This window comes from Muscardinus avellanarius, assembly GCF_963383645.1.
Source record: "Muscardinus avellanarius genome assembly, chromosome: 3".
Taxonomy (NCBI): domain Eukaryota; kingdom Metazoa; phylum Chordata; class Mammalia; order Rodentia; family Gliridae; genus Muscardinus; species Muscardinus avellanarius.
This window is the reverse complement of record NC_137788.1, coordinates 56017970-56033498: the sequence shown is the minus strand read 5'-3', so window position 1 is coordinate 56033498 and position 15529 is coordinate 56017970. Positions and strand designations below refer to the sequence as shown.

At 39.8% G+C, this 15529-nt stretch overlaps 1 protein-coding gene across 2 annotated transcripts in view; it reads right to left on the bottom strand.

Annotated features, from left to right (window-relative positions):
• The window catches only part of CACHD1 (cache domain containing 1), a gene marked incomplete at both ends in the record, with an annotated part of 232612 nt that overhangs the window by 128056 nt on the left and 89027 nt on the right, over positions 1 to 15529 (bottom strand). The gene's annotated exons all lie outside the window — the stretch shown is intronic.

Sequence of the window (15529 nt, the reverse complement as noted above, 5' to 3'; positions counted from 1 at the left end):
GCCGGGACTAAATTCTTACACCCAATGCAAATAGTCATGACATGATATCACCAGCCAGCCTCGCAACCCGGGCTGCAGCCTGGCACACTGCAGGGACTTGGAGAAATGTCTGTTGCAGAAATAAAGAATAAAACCTGACCTAGGGCATCTTAATGTTCTTCATGAACCCCTATGAGAGAAGCATACTGATCAAACACTTGCCAGCAAGTGTCAATCAGCTCAGTAATGCAATAATAATCGGCCACGACTAAATAGTTCCTTACCCTTGTTTGGCCAAAAGTCTATTGAAAGGAATTCCTTGGAAGACAATCTTGAGGTATAAGGAACTTCTCTAAAACTTTTAAAACTCTTGTTTATAGTTTCTCTTGGATTTTAACAATGTTAACTTGCCTTAACCTTTCTAATAATATATGACATTGTGCCATTTCAAGACTTCATTGACACTCAGCTCAAATGATGGTGGAGCCCAGTACCACTAAGTGCATGGTCTCTCCTAGCTCCCTGTCACAAAAGTCTAAGTGAGTACAAGACAGAGCTAAATGTACAGGGCATTTCCTTTTTTTTTTTTTTTTTTTTTGAGTAATAAATTTCCACAATGTATATTCCATTTAAAACTGAGGGGGAAAAATCATACAAATGAAACATCTTAGAAGCATATGATTTCTTCAGCTATTAAAGACTGGCTTTGACTATCTATTTTATGGTAGTCTGGAATATGTTGTGATCACCTTAAGGGGTAGGAGCACTCTCCCTCCTCATCCTACCTTTGAATAATGAAGCCAGCTAGTGATGTGCAGAGAAAATGTGCTAGTGATTATCAGAGAAAAGGCTCTTCTAGTTCAAGATACCTGAGCAGGGGCAAAGAGCTCTTGAGATGGAGGGGCCTTTCCAACGCAGACAGAAAGCCGAGAATGGTAATTTACCTCTGAGCTATACCTCCAGCCCTTTTTATTATGAAACAAGGTCTCACTAAATTGCAAAAGCTAGCCCTTAAGCCTGTGACCCTCCTGTCTCAGCTTCACAAGTACTGGGATTATAATACTTGTGCCACCATGTCCAGCTATACATACCTCTAAAAAATTTTAAAGCACACAACACCACCTCCACACACTACTTAGATGAGGTACAAATGTTGGATGCTGGCAGGAAATGCATTGCCTGTTATTAAGATTTGTTAGAAACAACAACAAATGTTTCCCATGTGGGTTCCAAACCCGAGGAATGAGGATATTTGCCTGAACCACAACAATTTTATTATATCCTTCTCTGAACTATTCTGTGTGTTCCCTTGCCAACAGAGTCTAATATCACTCTCTCTAACTTACAGTTGGATTTAGGAAGGTCTTCTCATCCCCTAACTGATGACAGGGTGGATTGCAAACGGCAGAGCCAGAGTGGGTCTGCTGTCTATCTGTGGCTCCTTTCCAAAGGATTCGCTGCTCCTGCCTTCCTCTAGAGGCTGGTGCGTGGCGGGCCTGACACGGGTGTCAGCAGATGTGACAGCGACACTTCCTGATGACTTTGCAGCAGAACCAAAATGCACTTTGCAGCATATAAAAAGGACTAAAGGCTGCTTAAGTAACACCCAGCATGAATGTCCATGAACAGCTATTTCAACATGATCCCTACCTGCCCAGCCTTCTAATATAAAAATAAAGCTGTAGTTCTTGGTAATGTTCCAATTTTATCATACCACATGTTATTTCATAGGTCCAGAGTTTCAAAGCATTAAGCCAACTCAAAGGTTCCTGATATTAGCAGCAATTAATTCCTTCACATCATTACCAAAGTATTTCCTATTGCACCAAGGACTGTATTAGGGGTGCAATGGTCCTTGTTCTTAAATTGCTCACTGGGTTTTATAATACGTTTTGAGCCTGGTTTCTGTTTACATATTCTGCCAGCACGGATGACTTGAGGTTATTTTATTTTTCTAGAAGGAGCAGCAGTTTGGGGTGGAGGATGGAATTAGGAGTGAAGGGTGAGGGAGGGCTGGAGAAGTCATCTAAGATATTTCCTATTATTCTTCAACCCTGAGATACTGGACTTGTATGTGTAAACTGGGCGTTCTTTCCATTTTTAATGGAATATTCATTTCTCACGATAAAGTCTTGCCTTAAGAATGAGGGCTCAGACTCAATCTATTCCCTTTTAGTTAAGTGAAGCTGTGAATCAATAAAAAAAAAACTCAGGCCTTTATTTTAGTTTTTGGTGGTACTGGAGATTGAATCTAAGGCTGTTCCACCTCTGAGTTACACCCCCGCCCTTTTCATTATTATTATTATTGTTGTTGTTGTTATTTAATGTTGACCCAGGTTTTCCTGTGTTACCATGCATTGGCCTCAAACCTGTGATTCCCCTGTCTAATCTTTCCAAGTACCGAGATGACAGGTATGCGCCACTGTGCCAGGCTATAGGTCCTATACTTTTATTTTTATTTTTTCTTTATCATGAATCTGCTTTTATGGAAAAAAGCATCTGCACACATGTGGGTTGCACAGTTCTGTGAAGAGCTAAAGTGCCAGCTGGAGCAAGAAGAGGTGCACATCAAAGTGGGAGCCTACTTGCCTCTTCTGGCCCTGACCGAGGGCCCCACCCACCTCTCTCCTGCTGCAGTCTATGCCCTATGCCCTCCAGCTGTGTCAGCCTGTTATACCTGCTCCCTGTACCACTGGAGGAATGAAACCAGCCCCTTCACAAACAGTGGGGATTCATCAAAGTGTGGGAATCAAGAGAACAAGGAAGTAAATTTGTTTGGGTTTCTGCCAAAACAATACCACCACATGCAAAATCTGTAACCAGAGTTTTCAAGCCTTAAATAGTAGTGTGTGATGGTAGTGTTTATTTATTTATTTTTATAAAGTCATTTCTATAATGGGTATAGGTGTACTTACACCAGGGCCAGAAGGTAGTCCGTCCGTCCTTCCTTCCTTCCTTCCTTCCTTCCTTCCTTCCTTCCTTCCTTTCTCTTTTGGTGGTACTGAGGGTGGAACCCAGGGGCTTTTCTACCTCCAGGCTATACTCCCAGACCTATTTTATACTTTATTTGGAAACAGGATCTCAGTAAGTTGCTGAGAGCCTCACTAAGTAGCTGAGGCTGGCTTCGAACCTGTGCAATCCTCCTGTCTCAGACTCCCAAGCGCCGGGATTACAAGCGTGCGCCACCATGCCTGGCTCAGAAGGTGGTAAAGTACATGCCTGCACTTGTGAGGCCCTAGATTCAATCCCCAAGAACCCTCACCCAAAAAGCAGTATGAGTGTAGAACACAATTCACATATGTCACCAGTAGATATGTGCTTCTTTCCTTTGTCTAAGGACAGTGTGTTATTTAAAATGAGTAGCTGAGCCTGTGAGTGTGTATAAACAGGATTATCTCAGCTTATCTCAACACCAGCCACATACATTGGCTCATGAACAACGTGTACTTCTGAAGTCGGCTGGTCTATATTTAGTAAGGGATTTTAAGCTTTCGTGCATGCATACACACATACTGTAACTTCAGAATATATATATAAGGATCCAGGACATTGGCTTTATATTTGTTTTCTTTAAAACATAAACTAGATTGCAAAATACTTCAAATTTCACATTGTCACTTCTTAAACAGTGAGAGGGGTAGCTGGCAGGATTCTGTCTTTGACCACCTCATTCTTTCCCTAAGAAGCTAGTTAACAGTACTCCAAGTATCCCTGATTATTGCCAACATTTCAAATGGAGAAAGAGACGTGGGAATCCTGAGCAGTATCTGAAGGCTGCCGCACACTCCAAAGAAACTGTGCTAACAAAAGTTTTGCCAACCACAGTCCCGCACTAAGAATGCCAAATTGCTTTGAATTTCCCCTGCGTGCCAGAAAGCAAGCACACTAGGTTATACTCTAATCCTACCCACCCACCCAACAGCTGCAGTTTCTCACTCACCCAATTAGCTAAAAGTTCTTGTTTAGAGGGTACTTACTTAAAAACAAAACCAAACCACCATAGCCCAATAGAAATTCCACAATGACGGAAACTATAACCAACTGTCTTAAGGTCCTATAATAATGGGATAATGATGAATGGTTAGAAAAGACAGGAGGGTCATGGACAACCCTGCTCGATTTTATATCTTGTTTAGGTTTCTGCAGGGCGACCCATTAGTAACATGAAGGCTTCCTTGGAAGGCTCCAGCACGTCCTCGAGATTTATGAGAGCTGGGAGGCTTGTGGCGAGCGGTGTGGAAGGCATGGCCACCATTACTTTATCCTGTCAATTGGGCAGTTAAATGTCATCTTTCCCTCATTTAGCAGCTGAATTTTCATCATTGTACTTAACGATGTTTAGACATATTATTTATCTTTATCTTTTTTTTTCTTTCTTTCATATTATTTATCTTACATCGGTGGATATGTAAGACTCTCAGGAGAAAATAAAACACCGTTTTTTTATTTTTAATTAAAACACGGATAAGAACTTGCAGTGTGAAAAGTATGCAAAACAATGTAGCACATGGCTTCAGCAGACCAGGAGGAATGTGGGTTTTAGAGGTGGACCACTTGGGCTAAAATCTTGATCTTGTCACCTAATTCAAGTATGATTTGGGGAAATTGCCGCGTGTTTCTGAGTCTCAATTTCTTCAACCCTGAAACAGGTAGAAGAACTGGATTTATATCACAAGGATGTGAGTTAAAAAATGAGATAACTCACATAAAGTAGTGTTTGTCAAATAAACACAAAAGTGTCACACCGAATAAATAATCTTTTCTAACATGCCACACTATTGACTTATGTACTAATTCTTGCATCCATTCACATTTACTGGGAATCGAGGGAAACATAGATAACTCGAAACTAACTGGAAGTAATGCCATACTAAATAAAATACAGTCCATTTAGACCGCCATTATGTCTCTCGTGTTTATAATCAAGAAAGATTTCTCAGAAAGGGTATTTCTGTCCTTTGGGGCATTGTCTTCAAGAGATTAGCAAGACATATCAAATACATGAACAACTGTCTCCTGTGATTTAACAAGGGCCTTGGGATAAGCTCTTTGATTCTCTTCCTACACTGCCGAACATGTAAGTCCTCAACAAATGTCTGCTGACTTCATCACCTGCCTGCCACTTACCAAAGGTATGCTCAGAATCGGCATCCTCAGAGAGACCACAGCCCCGCTTATCCATCCATTCCCTGGTATCTTTAAAGCACTACACAGTGAATTGTCCTTATGTGAGCACTACACTCAGGCGCTTAACTTCTTGAAAAAGAAACCTAATATTTTTCAGAGGAAGTAACAAATACTGCAAATGTTCTCTCTGCAATAAAAATATTAACTTAATATTTTCTTACCTTTTCCAAACCTTAGGGAATATTTCTTGATTATAAATTTTTACATCATTTAAAAACAAATTAGAGCCAGGCATGGTGGTGCATGCTTATATCCCCACGCTTGGGAGACTGAGACAGGAGGATCGCACAGGTTCAAAGCCAGCCTCAGCTGGCTTAAGAGTCCCTGTTTCCAAATAAAAATGTAAAATAGGTCTGAGAGTATAGCCCAGAGGTAGAAGGCCCCTGGCTTCCATCCCCAGTACCACCACCACACACACACACACAAAAAAGAATAAAAAATAAAAAAATAAAAATTCAACTACCCATGATTGGGGGGTTGTTTGTTTTGTAAACTCTGTGTGTGTGTGTGTGTGTGTGTGTGTGTGTGTGTGTGTGTGTGTGTTACTAAAGATAGAACCCAGGGGTGTTCTACCTCCAAGCTATACCCTAGCTCTTTATATTTTATTTTTTTTATTTTGAAACAGACTTTCACTAGGATGCTAAGGCATTTACTGGGAATCTAGGGAAACAGATAACTCGAAACTAACTGGAAGTTTCCATCTACCTGTCTCAGTCTCCCAAGAACTGGTAGTACAGGTATATGCCACCACACCTGGCTCTCCTTTCTTTGTGATAGACCATTTAAAAAATAATAATAAACCCTTGCTGGGTATGACGGAACACACCTGTAATCCCAGTACTTGGGAAGTTGGGACAGGAGAATCACAGGTTCAAGACCAGTCTCAGCAAATTAACAAGACTCTCAGCAACCTTTGTTTTTAAAAACAAAAAATAAAATAAAAAAGGGGCTAGCAGTATAGCTGAGAGGTAGAATGCCTTTAGGTCCAATCCCCACTACCACAGAAACAAATGAATAAAACCTCATAATAAACCCCAACATAAACAACAAGTCATATGAATTGCTGGAGGAAGGAGCGAGAAAAAACAGAACTCAGCTCCTTCTGGTCTATCAAGAGTACCTGAAGTACCTCCTCCAGATCTTAGGGAGAAAAAGAAAATTAAACGATAGTAGAGCATTGACTTGCTCTAAATACACTTGAATTCAAAATTAGGTTATCTAATCTAGTGGGTGGCCTTGGACACAAAATTTCTTTATGCACAATTTTTCTTTTCAATGAACCTTGTACAGTTGTTTTTGAAGATTATTAGTTCATATGGCAAATATTTACTGAGCACCTATCACATAGTATTTGGAGATATCTTTAACAGTGCTGGCGGGTTTATCAAATAATGAAACAGACAAACCCCCTACCCTCAGGGAGCTTACATTATATTAGGGAAAGATACGCAAAAGAAATATAAGTACATATGTAAGTCCTAGGTGATTAGTTTTAAGGATAAAAACCACAGATGGTAAGAAGAAGTTAAGCCACTAATAAAATTCATAAGCGTGTGGTCACAGAAGGCCTCACTAAGAGGTATCATCTGAGCCAAGACTAAAGGGATGTGAGTGAACAAGCCATGTATGTGGCTGAATGAGACAAGACTTAACTGCAATACTTAATAATACATGCTTAGTATGATGCTCACTGTTATACAGCCAGAAGACTATCAACAAAGAAAACAAAAAACTAGGATTAAAAGGCCTGTCACCATTTCTTTGAGGCCTTGGACCATTTATAATTATTACTCCTTTGAGATACAGTTTACTCATATGAAAAATAAGATAACAACACCTGCTTCTTATTCCAATATCATTAAGAAGGTAAAACAAAAAATCTATGTGTAAGTACAAAGAAAAGCAATGAGGAAATATATAACTGTCATATCTCTTCTTAAGCTCTCTTTCCAAAATGAAAGATCATCATTCTATCTCAATGGCAAGGCACCCAATGATTTGATGGGTGTCCCAAGAAGGTTTCTTAGATTAAAAAAAAAAAATTAGCTTCTTTTCTAGAGAGCCAGACCAAGAATAGTAAGAGCTACAAGAGGCCAACATCAGTTTCCAGTCAAGGAAACCTAAACACTAACCAGGTAAACTTACTGGTGTTTGCTCTGGCCTTAGTTGATTCATTATACATCCTCCATCTGGGTAGCTTCAGTACCTCTCAATCTTCCCTTTGCCCTCCCACAGATTTAGTGCCTTTCAGTCACTCATTCAACAAACATTTAGTGAGTGCTTACCATAAACACAGAGCCTAGTATGGATCTGGGTAGGGGGCTAAACTAAACCGTGACCCAGCCTGAACAAATCCCCTGGGGATGGAGAGGGACAAGGCTGGGAGTAAAGAAAGAATGGAATCCATCCACCCCACCTCCAGGATTTTCTCCAGTCTGGACAAGTCGGAGCCTTGAACATACTTCACTGGGGAATTGTAAACAAAATGAGAACCCTCGGGCTACAGCACACTGGATTACACTCGGCAAGGCAACCCCAACACAAATCCAGATTCTGCAACTATGGATACTGAGGTGCAAGAGTATCTCTAGTCACTTTTCAACAAATATTTATTCACAATGCACATTAAGGCAAGTGTGCCTGGAGTACAGCTCTTCTCAACCTCCGTTTCTGGGCTTTTTCTTCCTATGGCCTTGTTCACAAGTCCATAGCATAGCCAAACTTCCCTGTAGTGGAGAGGTTCTGCGAGTAGAAATACAGAAATAACAGAAATGCAAGGCTAATAAAATCCTGTGCCAGTTTCACATTTCCCAATTTATAGGGTTTCTATTTTAAAGCCACCATTAGCCCCTCCTTAGTTTTTCTATGATCATTTTCTTTAGGAAATTCTCTTTTTATTGATGACAAAATTTTCTTCCTAGACCTAATCCAGGAGAATTTACACAACAGAATAAAAATAAGCAGTCTTCAGCTGCCCTTACACTGACATTCTATCACCTTTTTGTATTCGGAAAGTAGAAAGCAAAACACAAAAGGTCTACTCTGTGCCAAACATACTCTTTCAAATGATGTTATTACCTTCAATTCACAGACAAAATTGATGTAGGGAAAGCCGATGTAGGGACTGAAAGGTCGAGTGCTGTTAAAAACCAAATAGTAAATGAGTGCTCTGCCTGGACCTCAAGTTTTCCATCTCCAAAAATGAGTTTTTTTATTCCTCCATTCCAAAGCCACTCCAACTAGGGTTGACCAAAGAGTTGAGGGAAGCTTATAAACCCTTCTGGCCTCGTATCCATGGTCTCTGAGGTTTTATCCAGCTTTAAAATTTTGAAGGCGGGCGTGGTGGTGCATGCTTGTAATCCCAGCATTTGGGAGGCTGAGACTGGAGGATGGCAGTTCACAGACAGCCTCAGCTAGTTAGTGAGGCCCTCTGCAACTTAGTGAGACCCTGTTTCAAAATAAAGAATAAAAAATAGGGCAGGGGATGTAGCTCGGAAGTCAAATGCCTCTAGGTTCCATCCCCAGACCAACACACACCAAAAAAAAAAAATCTGAAACATTACCGTAGTTAAAATTAATCATTTATGCCGGGCATGGTGGTCCATGCTTGTAATCCCCGCACCTGGGAGGTGGAGACAGGAGGATCACGCAGGTTCGAAGCCAGCCATGCTGGCTTAAGAGACCCTGTTTCCAAATAAAAATATAAAATAGGTCTGGGAGTATAGCCAGGAGGCAGAAGGGTTTCCAGGAATCCCAGTACCACCACCAAAAAAAAAAAAAAAAAAAAAAAAAATTTACATTTTAGAACATCTGTCTAATGTTGACTCTCAATTCATAATCTCTCTAAAAAAAAGCTACCTGGTGTTGGTAGGTCATATATAAATTGATCTGCATAGCACACTGTTCTTTTAGGTAAAAGGGATATAATTTTGTGCAAAGTCTACAACTAGATCTATGGTCTATGGTCTGCTTTTAGGTAAATCCTATTTCGTTGCTTTGATGTTGTCTCCATGACTAAGCCCTGAGTTTTTATATATGTAAATATGTGTGCGCGCGTGCACGCTGTGGATTGAACCCTGAAACATTCTATCTCCAAGCTACACCCTCAGCCTGATTTTTTAAAATTATTTATTTTGAAACAGGGTCTCACTAAGTTGTGAAGGGCCTAAGTACCAAAGGCTACTCAAACACATTTATGGCAATAAATTTGACAACTCAGATGAAAAGGACAAATTTATTGGGAGGAAAAATAACTTACCAACATGGACACAAGTGAAACAAAAGAAAAATCTTTAAAAAAAAAAAAAAAGAAACCAAAACAAAACCACTACTAACAACACAAGCAAAAACCCTAACTCTGTCTATTAAAAAAAACTATAAGATCACGAACTTTCCTATCAAGAAAACTCCAAGTCCAGAGTGTGCTCTGGTGGATTTTATCAAACATCAAAGGAAGAAATCACACCAATCTTACATTTCTTCAGAAAGTAAAGGAAGAAGGAATACTTCCAAACTAGCTTTTTTTTTTTTTTTGAGGGTCTGGGGATGGAACCCAGGGGCATTCGACCTCAGAGCTACACCCCCTGCCCTATTTTTTATTCTTTATTTTGAAACAGGGTCTCACTAAGTTATGGAGGGCCTCACTAGGTAGCTGAGGCTGTCCGCAAACCGCGATCCTCCGGTCTCAGCCTCCCGAATGCTGAGATTATAAGTATGCATCACCACGCCCAGCTCCAAACTACCTTTATAAGGTCAGTACCCTGTAACCAGAGGATGCTAAGTTATGTGAAAAAAAGAAGATGTAGAACAGAGTGAAGGGAAATCCGGAGTATGAGGAGCAGGCTGGACTGAAGTTTTAATACTGTGGCCCCCTCCTTGAGCTGGTGACAGGTGAGACTTGAAGGAGGTGAGGGCCTGTGGAGACATAAATCAGAATGGTACCCAGGCACAGAATCTAAGGCAGCAATGTGTTGATAAGGGAGGCTGGTGAGGCTCCTGAAGAGAGGGCAAGGAGAGGCAAGCAAAAGAAGGGAACATCTACCGCTCAGTGCTAGTCTAAGTGAAGGAAGTGAGGAGCCTGGAGCTGGAATCTTCTGATTCCAGGGAAGATAGTGGGTTTATGGGCTTGGTTGGGCCAGAAGCTTCCCCAGAATAGGCTCAAGAAACCGGAAGAAGTGGATCTAATGGGCACGGACTGCACTCTTGCTGGGCTGTATTTCAAAGGGAAAATAAAGAAAAAGGATAGTAATTACAGAGGAAAGTGGGGTCAAGAAAAGGTTTTCCTTGCACTTAAGATAGGAGAATAGCATGTTTACATGCTGACGGACATGACCCGGAAGGGCTAAAATTAAAACTGTATGGGGTTTGGGGGGAATGGTGCTAGAGGAATACCCTTGACCTTCTTGTATCCATTTGCCCATTCCAAAAACAAAAATGTTGAGCCAGGTATAGTAGAACATCCCTGTAGTCCCAGACAGGAGGATCATGGGTTTGAGATCAAACTTGGCAACTTAGCAAGACTCTCCCCAACCTAGCAAGATCCTATTTCAAAACAAAAGATAAAAAGTAATAGGGGTGTAGCTTGTGGGTAGAATGCCCCTGGGTTCAATTCCCAGTACCACAAGGGAAAAACAAAAAAGGCTGAATCTTAAATCCTCCAAAACCATTGCTGCTAGAAATCCATAGCTTCTGAAACATTAACTATGAAAATATACTTGCCATTTCACTGAGTCAACTACAAACATTAAATAATTACTAAAGCACAAACTCTTGAAACAAGTCCAAGGTGGCTCTGACTCCTTTAGTGATCCAGGCAAGCATCCCAAGCAGTGGTCTCCTTGTGTTTCTTCTTTGCTGCTTATGTTTCAGGGAAATATTTTGCTACTTTCTGGACCAGTTGCACAAAACATGTTTTTGATGCAGATTTAATTTCACATAATACGCTTAAGTGCACATGCAACTAATTTTTGAAGCATTGAACACTGGAGTCTATGGGAAGTGTATCCACCCAAGAATATGTGCATGGGATTTTTATTTTTCTGAGGCTATTGCCAGTTTCTTTGGCGGCAAAATTACATAAAGTGAACTAATCAAAGATTTAAGACAAATTGTTCAGCATTTTAGACCCATTCGCTGAGGGTTAACTTAAAAGAAATAATGGGTAAAAGGAGGGAAAAATGTATGCCATAGAGTTTTGTAGTAAGAGTCAGGAATAATAAAATGTTTTTAATTAGGGTTAATTACTTTGCTTCCTTAACCAGAGATATTAACAATACATTAGATTTCCTGTCAAGTTATATAATATGCACAAATATGATCCAATGTTGATCAAGGTTTGATTGGTAGAGAGGATTGTAAAAGGACTTGTGGGTCTCTGGTTTTCATTGATCTAAAAGGAGAAATGATGGATAGAGTTGGCTGGGGTGTGGCTCAGTGGTAAAGCTAGCACAAGCAAGGCCCTGAGTTCAGTTCCTAACACTGCAAGAGATGAATGTAATATGGAGAAGAACTGATGAATAGAAACATGTGAGAACTTTAGACAGTACACAATATGCAAGAATGTGAGCTAAAATTAAGAGCATAAGTAAAAGTCAATCATTTCTTCTGAATGGTTAACATTTTTGGTTAACCATGGTTACCATTTCTTCTGAATGGTTAATATATGTCGAATATACCCTGCAGGTATTTTTAATTGCTCTTATATTGTTAAGAACAAAGTGGTGTGAATGGGAAAGAAATCACCATGAAGGGCACTGGGTGCTCTGCCAAGAGAAAGGATGAACTCTTGGAAATGAGCCAGTGCCAACCCTGCTTTCAAAGCCCAAGAATTAGAGCTTGAGTCAAGAGCAGGGATAGGAGACAGATCTCTGGGCTTGGCCAGCATGAGAAATTAAGAAAGGAGGGGTGTTACCCTACCAGATATTAATCTTGTTATAAAAGTATAGTCAGTAAAACAGCATGGAATTGGCACAATGATAGGTAAATAGAGTAATGGAATCAAATCAAACCTGTACATATGTGGAAACTCAACTAATAACTGCAAATACACTGAAAACAAGAAAAAATGGATCATTCAACAAACAGTGATGGAATATTTGTAAATACATATAGAAAAATGAAATAGAATATCTACTTTGCATCCAACTACACTATCAATTCCAAATAATGCTTTCAATGAGAGGTGAAACTTTTAAGCAGTTAATATAGTGGAACAACTTTACATCTTTGAGAAGAGAAATGAGTTCTTTAACAGAACACAAGAAGCAGAGACCAAAAAGCAAGACTAATTTTAAAAACTGCCTCAAAACTAAAATTTCAATTTTTTTTTTCTTTTTGCAGTACTGGGGATGGAACTCAGGGGCATTCTACCTCCGAGCTACACCCCCAAACCTATTTTTTATTCTTTATTTTGAAACGGACTCACTGAGTTGCAAAGGGCCTCATTAGGTAGCTGAGGCTGGCCACGAAATGTGATCCTCTTGTCACAGCCTCCCGAATGCTGGGATTACAACCGCGCACCATTACAGCTGGCTTCAAATTTCAACTTTTTGAAAGATACATTAAAATGAAAGAATAAGCAAAAAACTGGGCAAACATATTATCAAACACAAATCTGCAAGGCAATGTAATATGGTAACAATCTACCGCATGTGATTATTTTAATTAAAGTCAAGTAAAATTTAAAGTTTAGGCTGAGGATGTAGCTCAGTGGTAGAGCTCCTGCCTAGCATGTTCAAAGCCCTGAATTCAATCTCTAGTACTTTCAACAACAACAATAAAAAATCTGCTTTTTGCTGGTTGTGGTGGCATAGGCCTATAATCCCAGTACTTGGAGCCTGAGACAGGAGGACCTCTGGTTCAGGACATTTGTAGCAACTTAGCAAGGCCCTCAGCAACTTGATGAGACCCTGTTTCAAAATAAAAAATGAGAGCCAGCCGTGGTGGAACCCACTTGTAATCCCAGCGCTTGGGAGGCTGAGACAGGAGGATCACATAGGTTCAAAGCCAGCTTTAGCTACTGAGTGAGGCTCTCAGCAACTTAGTGAGACCCTGTTTCTAAATAAAGAATAAAATAGGTCTGGGAGTATAGCCCAGAGGTAGAAAAGCTCCTGGGTCAACTCCCTGTACCAGAAAAAAAAATAAATAAAATGGGGTTGGAGGTATAGCTCAAATATAGAATGCCCCTCAATTCAATCCCCAGTACTACACACAATAAACAAATAAATACATAAAGTTTAATTACTCATAGCTCTAGACACATTTCAGATGATCAGTAGTCAATGTGGCTGGTGGCTGGCTGTTCTACTAGATGGCACCAATGAGGGGCATAAAAAAGTTCCCTTTAGCCGGGCGTGGTGGCGCACGCTTGTAATCCCCGCTCTTGGGAGGCGGTGACAGGAGGATCGCGCAGGTTCGAAGCCAGCAGCGCTGGCGTAAGAGACCCTGTTTCAAAAATATAAAATAGGTCTGGGAGTGTAGCCCGGAGGAAGAAGGGCTTCCAGGAACCCCAGTACCACCAAAAAAAAAAAAAAGTTCCCTTTAAATACCACTGTTTTAGAACATAGACACCACTTCTACAATAAACAACTCAATGAAAAACTATCCATAGAAGTAGCATCATAGTAAGAACAAATTTTTCAGTTAACAAGCAAAAGTAAGAAAAGAAATACAAGCCAGGCATGATGGCGCACACCCATAATTCGAATACTTGGGAGGCTGACACGGGAGGATCACAGGTTCTAAGCTAGCCTCAGCAATTTAGCAAGGCTTTCAGCAACTAAGTGAGACCCTATTTAAAAAAAAAAAATAGGGCTGGGCATGTAGTTCAGAGGTAGAACACCCCTGAGTTCAATCCCTATCCCTAGTACCACAAACAAAACCAAACAAAATAAAAAAAGCACAGGCGATTCATTTGTTGAGGGCTCTTCTAGTGGGTATGCTGGAGAGTTTGTGGAGAAGTGAAAAGTACATTTTGGCTCAGTTTATAAAAGAACTTTGTAGACAATCAGTAAGAAGACACACAGAATAAACTTTGTGGTAATTCTCCTTCAATTGAATTATTCAGATAAATATATAATTTAGCAGAGACTCCAGTTTTAAGTACAAACATATATTTTTAAAATAAACCGTCAAATTAAAAATACAGCCAATGTACATTTTTGTCAAATTGACTTTGAAAAAAGCTCCGACTTCATGAGGCTATAGGTAACTTATTTTACCTCTTGGTTCCTCGACCTCCTCATCTATAAAAGCATAATCTCCTTCTTTTCAGGTTATTTGGCAAAAATCAATGTAATAACAGCCTTGCCCGATGTTCTATAAATGCTAATCAACTGTTTAATTTCTAATAATTATTGCTGAAGATTTCCAAACCTATAATGTTCACAGCTAGATAACTAAAGCAATGACATCAGTTCAAGAAAACAAAGCTGCTTTCAGGTTTGAAAACAGCCAAGGTAAGAACTTGTATCTGTTACTTCAAGGAAAGAGGTAACACTGATATCCCTGGATCAGTTTCTTTAAAATATTATCAAGTGGCCTTTGGTCTCCTGAAAAGTTTCCTCAAACATGCTTTGAGCAATCTTCTCCCTTTAAAAAAATTCTTCTAGATTTAAAAAATTTTAAAGTACTTTCTAGCTTGCTGAAATAAAAACAAGAGAGGAATTATAAAGATAAGACCATAGCATACTCATTACAATTTCAGGTTATTCCTTTTTGAAAATATCTAAAGCTTAAAAAAAAAATAATATATGTGTGACTGCTTTAACTTTAACATGCAGAAGCCCATAAAAATGCCAATGCCTATATGCAGGAAATGCTAAGCGTCAGCATTAAACCACAGTCACTTATTATTATAAATAAATAACTATCCTATAAATAACTTCACTCTCATGGCACTTGCAAAGCTTTTTCTTCTTGTCTCACACTTTTGAAGTTCAGACCAGGTCAAGCTGTTCTCCAGGAATAAAACAACGGCAGGAACCCAAACAGTTTAAGTCAGTATGCATTTTTTTCCACGGTTATCCTTTCATTCTGTGGAAGCACTTGGCTACGCTCTGGTTTTTAGCTTGGTTCTGTTTTTGTTTTGTTTAACTGAAGTTTCAAGCCTTGCTTCAAATTACCAGTTGATAGTCACATGCTGTAATGAAGTTGGTAGGTTAGCTGAAATGAAAACCCACTCCTTTTTGCCACTCTTCTTTTCAAGCACAGATCAATTATTGATGGCCATGCTCACCAACGCTGTGTTTTAATTTAGGAGGCAGTTCATTTGAAGCTATAAATAAACAGAACCTTGGCCTTGAACCTTCCTGACTCCACAGAACACTGGAAGAAGGTGAGGGAAAGAAGAGAAAATGTAAGAAAA